This window comes from Mixophyes fleayi, chromosome 1 (assembly GCF_038048845.1).
Source record: "Mixophyes fleayi isolate aMixFle1 chromosome 1, aMixFle1.hap1, whole genome shotgun sequence".
Taxonomy (NCBI): domain Eukaryota; kingdom Metazoa; phylum Chordata; class Amphibia; order Anura; family Limnodynastidae; genus Mixophyes; species Mixophyes fleayi.
This window is the reverse complement of record NC_134402.1, coordinates 74,980,336-74,995,127: the sequence shown is the minus strand read 5'-3', so window position 1 is coordinate 74,995,127 and position 14,792 is coordinate 74,980,336.

The following is a 14,792-nucleotide window of genomic DNA, read 5'->3' as shown; positions in this document are numbered from 1 at the left end:
TGCCTTACATTAACCATTAGTGTGACGGAGCATGTGTTACCTTTGTGTGCGTGAGATTGTTTTTATTATATTAGTTGAAGTGCACTTAAAAAATGGGTTCCCACTAAAATATAATATGTATCCTATTATGAGTTTAGGGAGAAATTTGAGTTTTTGTCGCCTTTGTCAAACCAGTAAAATCAAATCCTTTTGCAGTTAGGAAAACAATGTGTGCCTACTCATGAAGCAAAAAACACCTCCCTTCTCCACCCAATAAGGTCTAAAATATTTTAATAATTCCATCCCATAAAATTAAACCTTGTTGATCTGCCTAAGCACAAAACTAACTGCGTTCTTGAGCCTAATTAGAACTGAGCAAGGAATAACTAATTCACCCTGCTCCTCCATTCAGAGAGTGAAAACTTTTGCTCCTCTGCCTACTAGCAAAATGGGTGCATTTGTGCAAAAGTACGTCCATGATGTCAGAAGGGAGCATTTGCACAACACTTTTGCAAATAACTGTTATCGTGTCCAAAAGTTGTTGTAAATTAGCTGGAGGGACTTTTTCTCCAAACAGCTTATACCTCTTCATTCAGGGCTATATTAGCATTATCTTGCTGAAAATGGATGTGATTGGCAACAAGGTGAAAATATCCTGTGGCATTCAAACTAGAGATGCATAACGTTATTGTTGCATTGTCGGATCTTGCGGGTTTTGGATTCCTTAAGTACCTCCCTCCCCAGGAGATCCAGTGCCATTGGTCATACAGAAACAGGGGTAGCAGTGTTCTTGTCACTTGACAAAAATTGACTGGAAATTATTGGAATGTTAGTGAGGTTAATAATAATGTAGGGATAAAAAAGAGCCAAATTTATGTGATTTTAGCAAAAAAAAAAAAGGATTTTAGACAATAATCGGTATCCAAAACCAAAACACACGAGGGCGGTTTTGCCAAAACACAAAGTTAATCCAGATCGAAAACCAAAACATGAGGGTCAGTAAACATCTTTAATTCAAACTATGCTTTTCTCATATAAAGCTACCAATATGTACAGGGAAAACAAACCACAATGATTAAACTGTCAGCTACACATAAAGGGCAAGAGTTCTTATACTGTATACTCATCCTTCTTGTCAAGTTGCATGTGCATAATGAACAATTACCGGTGTCAGGGCTGGTTCTACCATTAGGCGAACTTAGGGAGATACATATAACACTGAGTGACATAATTTAATTCAGCCAGTGTTTGTAATGCCCCAGTGGGACCCCACATTAAGCCTTGTACATGGAGGAGCGGTAGCAGCAGGCGGCTTTTTACCCGTGAAACTATTGGCTGCTTCTACCCCATGATTTTGGTATGGTGGAACTGGGATGTTATGATGTCACAATCCTGCACCACACGCCTAGTCTGAAAATGCATCCTCAGTATCCTAGTGTGCCCACGGAGCTTCCTCCGACCCTGACTGTTACATTTAATAAACTGACTTACCAGTCTTTTATCTACAGTCACATCGCACATGATGTATTCTGCAGAGTTGCTTTGGAACACCACTCTGAGCTGTGTCTGCTCTGTGTCTATAAAATCCTCCCCTCCCCTCTGCCTTTGTATACAGGTTGAGAGCTGTAAACCTATGGCAGCCATATTTTGCAACCTCCAGAGAGATTTTGAAAAATAGATAGTGATTTTTTGCAGGATAGTTAAGAAAAATGATCAGATGCATGCTTAAAAAGTACTTATCTTGCTTTTAAAAAAAGTAAACTTATGTGTGGGAATGCAATAATTAGCAGTTGAATACCCTGGTCAAATGTAAGTGCTGTTATTATGAAGTGGAAACATCTAGGAGCAATAACAGCTGAGCCACTAAGCAGTAGGCCACGCAATCTCACAGAACTGGACCACCAAGTGATGAAGCACGTACCATATAAAAGTCGTCTATCCTCAATAGCAACACTCAGTACCAAGTTACAATCTGTCTCTGGAAGCAATGTCGGGAGCTTTATGGATTGGGTTTCTATGGCCAGACAACTGCCCTAATCCTGATCACTGTCACATTTGGACTGGAGTGGTGTAAAGCACACAGTCATTGAATTATGGAGCAGTGAAAATGCGTTCTCTGGAGTGATGAAACACGCTTCACCATCTGGCAGTCTGACGAACGAATCTGGATTTGACTGATGCCAGGAGAAAGCTTCCTACCTAAATTCATACTGTGAACTGTAAAGTTTGATGGAAGAAGAGTACTAGTCAGGAACTATTTTTCATGGCTTGGCCTAAGCCAAACCATGAAAAGGAAATCTTAATGCTACAGAATGTAATAACATTTTAGAGATGTGCGCGCTTCCAAGTTTGTGGCAACAGGTTGGGAAAGGCCCTTTCTTGTTTTTTTCAGCATGACAATGCCCCCACGCACAAAGCGAGATCCATCAAAAAATAAATTTAGTTTAGTGTGGAAGAACCTGACTGACCTTCACAAAGAACTGACCTAATTCCCATCGAACACCAGGTAATTCATCATCAGTGTTCGACTTATGGCTGAATGGATGCAAATCTCTGCAACCATGTTCTAAAATCTAGTGGAAGGAAGGACCAACACCATACTGATGAGAATGAGATTTTCAACAAGGACATATGGATGTAATGTTTGGGTGTTCACATACTTTTGGCCATTTAGTGTCTGTGTGTGTATATATAAAGTATCACTTGTTTTCAGTTGGGGCAACAGGCCCGGCGCTCCCATTAGGCAAGGTTAGGCACTTGCCTAGGGCGCCGGGCTCTGGAGGGCGCCACAGAATACTAAATGACTTTAAAACTGTGCGGCGACCGCTGACCATACCTGTCACGGCCGCCGCACAGCATCAGATGCACGGGGAGGGGGGGAAGAGGCTATTTTGTCACCACCGCCGCCTCTCTGCTCCGTCTCCTCCCCTCCACTTACCAGTGTCAGTGAGTGGAGGGGAGGAGACGGAGCAGAGAGGCGGCGGTGGTGAGACAAGGTAAGGAGAGACGGGGTGAGGGGGGAGGAGGGAGGAGCTTTTTTAAAAATGCCTAGGGCGCCGTGGACCCTAGCACCGGCCCTGTGGGGCAACACATGTTTACATGTCTTATTTAAAAAAATAATATTTACAAAACATTTAACTAGTTTTATATTGTGTGTTTTTTAAGCTTATTGTGTTTTCTTAGGGCTTATTAAGCAACTTGCCACTGAGTAATAGTGAAAACAGAACAGCAAAAGCATTTCAGCATCATACCAGGGTTAAATACTGTGCATAAAAAGAGAAAACGGAGAACGGTATTGAACATTATCTATCTGGGATCAGATTTACAACAGTTTAAAAATATGTGGCCTAAATACGCATGGTTAAATGATTGAATATTGCTTGCTGCATATGGCCATTACAAGCAGGAGCATGTATAGGACACAAATAGTATACTTTTTTTCTTCATGTTCATTTCCAGGTCTAAGTTCATGAACTGTTGCTATAAAGTGGATTGTAGTTTCTTTATTACAGTAAGAACTGTCAAAATCATAAGCCCCTAGGAAAAAAGGCAATTCTGCGACTGGTCATCTGTGACTTAGATTCATGCTAATATCTCGAGTTGTACGTCAGCCCCATGTTTGGCAGGCTGCTTCCATATTTGGTTTGAACTTAAATCCCTGTCTGGCAAATGGAAACTGAGCACATTCATTCCAAGAGAGTTTTTTTGGAAGATCTCCAACTGGGATCTGTGCCAGTACTGCAAAAAATAAAAAGGGAAGCCTATAATCCTTAAGTGTGCCGCAGACGGTGAACATGAAGAGATTTGTGAATTATCACTGAATGCACCTAATATATTCAGCTATGTATGGTAGTACTGCTACAGTAGTTTGGAAACATAACATTCTTGACAAACAGTTTTGTTATCTCTCCGCGTATTTTGATCTCCTAGAATCATAATCTATTAGTTATTATGTAAAATAATATGAGCATTATGCATCAGCAAAGTAAATTCTATTTCAATATAGAAATCGGCGTGAGATTTGACAATGAAACTCCCTGCTTTGATATCCTGTTTATATGCCAGTATGTACTTTAAGGAGGACGTCAGCAAAACAGTAAAATAAAAGCAAATAAAAACTTTGTATAATGATATTCACAGACTAATCTAGATTGCTTAAAGCAGATATCTGGTTGCTATGAGTTATAGTAAACTATTCCTTTTTAAACTGTGTTATTGAAAGTGGTCTGTAGTGTTTTATTTCACAAAGAAGGATTATTTTCTGTTTTGCTTGCTTAACAAGGAAGTTTTGGTTTATAACTCCCCCTTTCTAATATGCCTCCACCTTCATATAGCAAATTAAGCTGTAAGCTTGCAGCACAAGATAAGCAATTCCATCCATTCCTCTCCCAAAGAAATGGATAGATGCTTCTGACTCCAAGTAACCCTCTCATCCTTCATTGCATTGGATGATTGGCGGGAAGTTTAGATGTAGAAGGGGTTGTAGAAAACCGAAGGTCAATTTTAAATTGTTGAAGCAAAAGGTTATAACCATGTATCCTAATGTTCTCTGCCTTCGTACACAGGGCAGTATAGTTACATGCTTTTCTATGTCACTAATACCCCTTTCACACAGAGGCATGTACCTAGGAATAACCCAGGTTGTGTGAATGGGGAGACCGTGGTCCACGACCCTGGTCACGACCAGTATTACTCCTGGGTTGGAGTCGGACGTGCAGCTGTCTGAAAGGTGTTCACGGGTTATTCGACCGGGTTCAGTTAAAAGCAGTTCCTTAGAGGGGCTCAATTTGAAAATGCACATCCAGTGTGAAAGGCGGAGACCCAACTTATACCCAGGATAAAAGTGCAGTGTGACTGGTTGCAACACTGTTTGAAACAGTGTTCATTATCCTGTGTCTGACCTGGGATTTTGGTGAGAAAGGGGTATCACAGCCACTTGTTCCTGTCACGGGCACTGGGAGTCTTTACCCAGGGATCACCAGATGATAGACTTACCAGAGCAGTATAGGTGGTAATATGGTACTCTGGTAGTGGGGTGATCACGGAACAGGAGACAGCAGATGGTAAGAGAATGCTCGAGGAAAGTCTATGACTAGCAGCACTGGTAATAGGTAGATAACTGTACACGAGGAACTGGATGGACAAAGGAAACGTGAGGGTAGTCAGTGGTCTGCGTATAGCAAGTTGTACCACTGCTATAGTGAGGAGGAATGTCCAGAAGTAACGAGGAGGTAGTGAGAGTCAGCGGTCTGCGTATAGCAAGTTGTACCACTGCTATAGTGAGGAGGAATGTCCAGGAGTAACGAGGAGGTGATGAGAGTCAGCGGTCTGCGTATAGCAAGTTGTACCGCTGTCTGGGTGAAGGAATGGAATCCAGGTGAAGGTATCAGGGGAGTCAGTGGTCTGCGATAGCAAGTTGTACCACTGCAATATATAAGTGAGGAGGAGCACGAGGAGATGAATGCAATGCAGAGTATACACGGGCACACAGAACTTGATCCCACGATGATATGCACAATATAATAATAACTGAGCAGCACTGCACAAATATACAGAGTCACAATAACAATCCAGGCAAATAGGAAACACAGTCAAATGATAGCAATAGTCTCAGTGGATAGGAACTCCGGAGGAGAACAAACTCAGTCCAGCTAGATATGCAATACACAAGCACAGTCAATGAGAAGTATGCATACCGCGGTTCAGGAGAGCAGGCTGTCAGAGAGACGTGCACGGATACCTGAGCGGCTGAAGGCCGGCAGGAGGAAAGACCACTGGAAGATGGAAGCGGTAACCAAGTTGGTGCAGCGCACGGTAGGTAGACCAGCAAGAACAAGGCAATACTCAGGAAGCAGTAGTATATGGAACTGGACACCTGGAGAACACGGGAGAGTTGAGGCGGTCTGATAACCAGTAGCTGAGATGAAAGCAGCGGAGCGCTGACCCGATGAAGACAGGCGAGTTGAAATGAGCAGGAACACTGTAGAAGCACGGAGACAGCGGATAGGAATCAGCTGGCTGCAGACACGATGAACACTGGAGAGTTGAGGTGAGCAGGACTCTGTAGAAGCACGGAGGCAGCGGATAGGAATCAGCTGGTGCAGTCACGATGAACACAGGAGAGTTGAAGTGAGCAGGACACTGTAGAAGCACGGAGGCAGCGGATAGGATTCAGCTGGTGCAGGCACGATGAACACGGGAGAGTTGAAGTGAGCAGGACACTGTAGAAGCACGGAGGCAGCGGATAGGAATCAGCTGGTGCAGTCACGATGAACACAGGAGAGTTGAAGTGAGCAGGATACTGTAGAAGCACGGAGGCAGCGGATAGGAATCAGCTGGTGCAGTCACGATGAACACAGGAGAGTTGAAGTGGTCTGGAAACCACAAACGAACAACAGGAATCAGCAGGAGCTGAATACACGAGGAAACACAGGAACACCTTCAGAGGCTCATGGGGAATGAGACTCCAAGATCAGGCAACGAGGTATTGACCACAGGTGCTTTAAATAGGGAGTGTTGCCTGATCAGCCAATTAACTAAAAGCAACAGGTACTGAAGGTTTGAAAGGGCTGCACATGCGCAGACCCTCAGGATGGTGGACGGCCACGGTTCCTAAACACACGAGAAGCGTCACTCACAGTCCGGTGAGTGACAGTTCCTGTTTAACAACTGTGAACCATTATAAGTAGTTTCCGTTTGTTAGATTACTCCTGCACAACATTTTGCATGGAAAACTGTCGGGGACAATCACTTTCACCTTCTTCCTTCCCCAGAAACATTGATAAACTTTACATTGACACCCATGTCATCACTGCCATTTAACACCCTTTGGTGCATTTAGGAAACATATTGCATTGCATTGCCAAGGTTTCCCAAAGTGTTGAGTAAGTCTTTATTGTATTTTTTAATGCAGTGTTGTTTTCTACCAACAGATGTCATGATGCTGGATTTTCCATTGATTTGATATGAAACTTCTTTAAATAAATGAATAAAATGGACTGCGTGTCTCCACTATAAATGAATAACCAGTACCAGGGCTTTAAAATCTGGCCTCTCTGTCTCTGCACTATTGGTGCAGTAACATACTCCCACCTGAGGTGTCGCTGTGTGCTGAAAGTTTACCATTCCAGCAATGTGACAATTAACATCATCCTCCAGCCAGTAATGATTGCACCTGTGCTTTTGTTTTATCACTCACAGCTATCAGTGCTGGTAATAGGTTCTATTCCTATTTCCTGAGTTACCTTATTATGCTATTTGCCTATTAATAAGAAAATTGTTTTAGGTGCCCCAGAGCTATACATTGTATATGAATATCATTGTATATGAAATATAAATTATTAGCCTCTTGCTGCTGTTTCAAACAAAGGGACATTTGCCAAGCTCCCACTTAGAAAACATACACAAAGAGAAAACACTGATGTTGACACACCACAAAGTTATTAATTATGTTATATGTGTTTTTCTACAATATGGCATATAAACCCAATTAACTGGTTTAGTAGAATATTCTCTAACATTTATTACTAGAGGATCTATTTACCATAACAATATTTAAAATACTACTTTAGACATAAAACATTAATCACACCAGTTAAAAAGCAATCTCTTTCTTTCATAACCTCAGCCAGTCCACAGACCATACAAGTGGAGATTTAATGAACTCGTGATCCAAGATAACTATAGCAAATCTCAAATTGAGACAACACTCGATTAATATATCCTAACGACCCCCTGAAATATAAAAAATCTCATTATGGCAGGCACACAAATTTGTCATTCGGGGGAAAATTGCTACAATTAGACATTTATGAAAAAACAAAAGATAGCTTACCTGGATACACTCCTAGAGAAAATTAAATCCCTTGAAATAAGACTTAAAGTTTCTCGTGCTACCCCTTTTGTGTCTCTCTGTGAAATGGCGCTGGATCGTCGTGGAGGGCGATACTTATAGAATCCAAAACTTATGAAATCCGAGGATGAAACAATTCCGAGGGCATTCGAAAGTACTGAGCCAGCTCAGTTCGCTTCTCGAATCTGCTAAGTTCGGATGGGTTCGGTTCTCGGGGAACCGAGCCTGAGCATCTCTACTGTATATACCACACATTAAGTCTGAAACTGGGAAACTGTGTGTCACCTCGTTTGATATAGCTAAGACATTCAACACTTATTATTCTAAGCTTTATAATATTAACAGCGAATAACATCTGACAGATCGCTCAATTAAAAAACAAGCATATATGTTGATACTTATCTGAGAGAATTCGTATCCTCCTTACCGTCATATGTACGTGATACTCTTGATGTATTGAGTAAAATACTTTGAATATAACCGTACATATATAACCATACACAAGAACACCTGGTTATGTACATGTATATAACCATACATAAGAACACCTAGTTATGTACATGTGATGTAGAAGCCTTATACACCAGTATCGACCATGAGAAAGGCTTAAAGGCTGCTAAACATTTCCTGGAGACCAAAGTTAGGAATGACCATAACAATTTCATCTTATGTCTGTTGTCTTAACAAATTTTTTTTTGTCTTTGATGACAAATTCTTTCTTCAGCTGAGGGGCACAGCTATGGGTACAATTTGTGCCCCCACCTATGCTAACTTATATATGGGCTGGTGGGAAAGTGAGGTAGTTTTTACTACCTCAAATGAGGTTTATTCACGGCACATTTTTTTATGGTTACGTGTTATCGACGACATATTTCTCATTTGGGAAGGCGACAAAGATTTTCTTGTTAAATTCATTAATCTCCTTAATATCAATCAAATGAACCTTAAACTTACTTTTGATATTAATCCTGAAAAAGTGACACTTCTATAGTCTTGACAATATTTGTCATGGAACAAATGGAATTATCTAGTGATACATTTAGAAAGGCTACAGCAATAAATAGCATTCTTCACGCCTTCAGTTCTCATTTTCCTGCAACGATCCGCAGTATCCCCAAAGGGGAATTTTTGCGCACCCGAAGGAATTGTGGAAATTTAGATATTTTCAATAGTAGAGCAGATGAATTGCCTAATAGAATATTAAAAAGAGGATATAGCTACAAATTGGTAAAAAAAAAAGCACATAAAGAAACTAGGAACATGCAAAGGGACTCTTTAATTTTTCCACAACACCGATTAAAACCAGATAATACTGAAGTCAAATTCATCAGTACTTTTAATAATCAATGGCGTGCAGTTCAATCCATCTTACAGCAACATAACCATATTTTAAAACTAGATTCTGACCTTCAGGAAATTATAGGGGAAAGAATATCTACCTGCTGGAGAAGATCCAAAAATCTGCGTGATTTAGTGGTTTACAGCCACTTCCAAGATGCTTCAAAACAAAATACAACTAAGACAACATTATTGGGCTTTTATCCCTGTGGAAAGTGTAAAGCTTGCAAATATACAAAAAAAAACTCAAATATTCACAGACAAATTTGGCAAATGTCATAATATTAAAAGTTTCATCAATTGTGATACACAAGGAGTCATTTATTGCTTGTCTTGTCCTTGCAATTTAAGATACATTGGTATGACTAGTAGACCGTTCAAACATCGACTTTTAGAACACATAGGTAATATTCATAATGCAGTACAAGACAATAAGAAAATGAAAACTTTAACCTCTGTAGCTAAACATTTTCTTAAAGTCCATGACAGTAATCCCAAATACTTAACTGCATATGGAATGGAGAAAATTAATCTAGGTATTAGAGGAGCGTATATGAAAAAAACTTTGCTGAAACAAGAAGCTAGAATGATCTTTCTCTTGGGGACAATATATCCGAAAGGCCTAAATGATAATAATAATTATACAGTTTTTCTTTAAATAATTTTATTTAGCACTTTATTAATCTCATTGCATTTAGGAGAAATGGGATTTCATAGTAGTAGATCATTATTAGTTGGTCCTCCCTCACAACTTTATTACTTACACTTCACTAAAAATTTATTGTGAATTATTTATCATTTTTTACATTATTTTTCTTTTCATTTTGGTTTTAGTTTATATTTGGCACTTTTTGGAGTTTTTCCCCTACTTTTGTTACACTTATTTAAAATCCAACGTTCACTATATTATTAGCTGTAATTAATCATTAGGAAGGAGATTTAATATTTGACCTATTTTATTTATAACTTTTTTGGTCACTCTTATGATGCTGCCCTTCCTATAGTACATGTTTTTACTTAGGAATCATATATTAATCTGAGGAGGAGACTTCTATATCTACATTTATTTTAGTGGCACTATATAAATAAATGATGATGATGATGATTTATTTGTTTTGTTTTTTTCACCGTGTTGCACAATGTTATCTTGTTTGGGTTCATCCTATATATTATGTCAGCATTATTCATAATAAGTATATAATTGTGTGCCACTTTATATTGCCAACTAGCCTTTCAGCTTATTTAGCCTTTGCATATTGTTAGTATTACTCTATATTTATTCCTATGTCTCTGACAATCTTATAGTCTACAGTGATTCCTATTAAGTCTTGTACTTTTCCCTTACAAGTTTTTTGACCACAGGAATATCACTTACTGGAAGTGTTTAATTTAGTGTATCTTCTGAACCAATTTTGCAGTCCCTTCATTTGTATGTCTTTTGCAATCACTTCTCCTTATTCCCATGGCAATATGATTTGGTCTCGTGGATCAATGAGAGAGCAAGGGGAGGAGTTTTTGACTCCGATATCCTCCCGGATTAGACATTTTTGTTTGTCCATTTACATGCCTCATTTTTGTTTTGAGTGTAAATTATCCTCACGACAATTAGTTTCTGCATATGTATGATGCTCCGGACACATCACTCTGAAGTAAGTCTTATATGCAGCGATATTCTACTATTTTACTTTCATAATTCGTTTCCCCGTACAATATTCTATTTGCTTATTATTGTTTCTATGATATCTTCTACGATGGCTCCAACTACGTGGACCAATAAGAGAGCTAAAGGAGGAGTTCTTGGACATCTATATCCTCACTGATTGGATGCTTAGCCAGCCTATCTTTATATTGTATCTGCTTTCTGATTGGTGGCACGTCATTGACTTCCCCCTACACTGACAGTATTTAAGAGCTGTCAGTGCAGTTCTCCACTCGCCACGATTAAGCACGGTAAACGAAACGCGCGTCGGTGATCCGCTGGATGCATTACCTTATTTAATTGATTAAAAGGGAATATAATTTCTGGACTGGGGAGATCTGCTCTATTATGGCCAGAGTTAGTGGAGCACTCAATAGGTAGTTAGCAAGACACCTCCCATATTGTGCTCATTTAATGACTACTCTGCATTATAGCAGATCGTATCGGACATTATCTTCGCCACTTTATTATTGCCACAGCAATCAGATTTGGCATTTTTGCTGGGTATACAAACTAGTTTGGAACTAGTTGAGGAGATTTCCCTATTGATATCTAGTATTGGTGTGTCAGTTTATTTACCCTGGTCCTCCCACTTTATATATTATATATAGGGCAAGAGTACATCCAGTTAGTTTTAATTGTATTGTTTTTTATATAGTTCAATTCTTTTTATGTATATTTTGCTGGTTTTAATCTACCAATAAAAGCTACATTTTAATTTCGGTCCCACTACAATTTAGTAGATTTTTTTTCTGGTTCTGGAGAGCCACTGTGTACTCTTTCTCTGCTTTTTATTCAATAAGATCGCTCAATTAAACAGGAACGCATAGCCAATTAATTTAAACAGATCAATTTCCCCACACTAGGAGCGGAGAATATACAAATGTTGGATGCACCCTTTTCTACCTGGGAACAAGAGGAGGCAATTAAAACGACACACTCAGGGAAGAGTCCAGGTCCAGACGGTCTCAAAGTGTCATATTACAAAACCTTCAAAAATAAACTGATCCTTATCATGTTTCAGGCCTTCAACGCGATTTCCGCGCAATCTCACTTCTCACACCATTCTATGACGGCCCATATTACAGTTTTGCCTAAAGAAGGGAAAGACCCAACGCTATGCCCAAGCTATAGACTCATATCTCTGGTTAGTATGGACAGAAAATGATATGCCAATATTATTGCCAACAGGCTGAAACCACTCTTGCCCAAGATAATTCACTCAGACCAGGTGGGGTTTGTTCCAGGTCGTGAGGCACGTGACAATACCACATAAATAATTGATTTGGTGCAGTTCCCCACATCTACCAATACCCTAACTGACTTGCTATACACGGATGCGGAAATAGCGTCCTGAACCTAATGTCAGAATTCTGCATTTTTGAAGATCTCTCTAATTTTAAAGTTAATTACTTAAAATCGGTGGCTCTTTATATTTCAACTTCTTGTGACATAGTTGTAGGTCTGAAGCTGGTTTTTCCCTTTGTCTGGCACCCCACAAATCTTGAATACCTGGGGGTGATCATAAGCAAAGATCACTCAAAGATTTACACTAATAATTTCCTGCCCATTACTGCAACCATTCGTAATAACCTGAGAGACTGGCTCCCAAAGAACTTTTCCCTGATAGAGTTAATATAGTGAAAATGAATTTCCGAGGGTCCTTTGCTTATTACATACACTCCTAATCCATATCCCCCGTCATGGTTCAATGAATTACATAGAGCTATATGGCCCTTTGGAGAGGTAGAAGACCTTGTTGCAAACATGACATATTATACAGTAATATAAGGGTAGTTTACAGCTACCACTTTTCTCCACATATTATGACGCTTTTATGTTAAACAGAGTTCTTAATTGGACAAGAGGATGGCCAGATAAACAATGAGTTTGGATTGAGGGATAAACGCTAAACACACAGTTTGATTTTACACCTTGGCAATCATCACTTCCCACTATCAAACATCCAACAATTTCCCCTACCTTGACTAGATGGCATAGACTGCGAACTACCCCACATATTTCCGCACAACACTCACCCCTGACTGCTCTTTTTGACAACCCAGACTTTCCCCCTGGCCTTTAAAACAGACTTTTGAACATTGGATTAAGGCAGGTATTAAAGTCGTTTTATCGCTTAGCAATAATCATTGTCCGCAGCGATTTGTGTGGTTCCAACGCACAGATTTAATAGCAGAATATAGCAGAGTAACAATTCAATAAAATAAGTACAGTTGATTACATACGCAGGTGCTCTGGATCCAGCATACAGTAATTCAATCCTGAAGTCTGTGGTCAAAAAGTCTTCCTGTTGGTCCCAGAGCCCCTGCTTATAAACAGTTGGTGTTACATTGAAAACAATAGAGATGATTTGGCATGTTTCCATAGGTTCAGGATTCAGGACAGTCTGGTATAATGCAGGTCACTGGTCAGTTCAAACAATGCCCTCCAAGGGTGGGGGTCACCCTTGTGTGTGTACCCCTAATTCTGTCCGATGTCAAAAATATCTTTGTCCTGTGGGTGAGACAATAATTTGAGTATTGAACCTTTGGGACAGTGTCTATATATTTTGTATCTCTTTATAAGAAAATAATGAGATACTGACAGTTAGAAATGTAAAGAACGAGAATTAAGACAAAGAAGAAGAATAATACTGAAGTGTCTTGTAGAACAATGGAAAAGCAGAGAAGGAGATTTACAGCAAAATGACATCTGGAATGTGCACTATGGGGAAATGGCCCTACTATTTCACTAATCCCCTATACATATCATAATATTACACATAAATAGATAAGACTTCTCTGGTATCAATCAGTTCAATGTCATTTAGCTATCAAATACATTAAGTATGGAAAATACTCATAACAAAGCGCTACACTTTGGTAGATAACATATTGTACAACATTGTATTGTGGATGTTCAGCCGTACATATTTTTAATGTAATGTCTTTATTAACATAAAAGAGGAGATATCCTCTAATCCTTAGCAGCCTTACAGTGTCCACAAAAAATAAATTAACTCAAGAACAGAGGTCCACACATCTCTTATAAATTGGAAGACAACTTTTATCTATGTTGCTAAGGTTCTAACTGTAATGATATAAATTCATGGTTCAATATAATAAAAATATCCCAAATACGTTCATATACAATGTAACAAAATATAAAGAAAAATAATAAAATAGAAACCTCCAGTCTGCTCTTATACTCACATGTTCTATAAAGCATCAAAAAGCCCCTTGGATAATATATTTCTAAAGAAGTGTCAGGAACTACAAATGATCAAAAACCTTGATTATATATTGAGACCGTCAGGGTGCAAAGTCTGCAGCTTAAAGACCCAATATACTTCTTCCCATCACTATTTCTTGTATCTATCTCCACCTCTTAATGTACTCTTGAAGGTTTTTACACTTGTCATCATAGTCAGGCCTGTGGGGGTTACAATTATTATGTGCAAGGGTGAAATACCTCGACACATTGTGGGCCTGATTCTTGTTCATGCTCGTAAGTGGCCTTTTAAAAAAGAGAACGGAACTTGGGCATATATAAAATCCCTATTCAAATCAAAGCGGATCTCAAGATACATTTCCATGTGATTCTGTTTGTAGGTATTCTCTGCCTAAACGTTACTTGTCATATACAGTCAGAACAGATTGCAGCATATGCACAAGGTCACATCAGAAAGCATGAAAATTAGATTACAAAATAAACAATTCTAAATAGTACAACGATTAAAAAATTGTACACTTTTTTTTACTTTTTTTGCACATTAAGTAAATAAATATTTTTTTAAAGCATATTTTACATACAATCTGTTTTTAAATTATATCTTGCATTTACATGTTCTGTGCTTGCTAGTTACATGCATACATGTAGATTTTAAAACAAAGACTATGTCATGTGAGTCATCACTATCAGTCA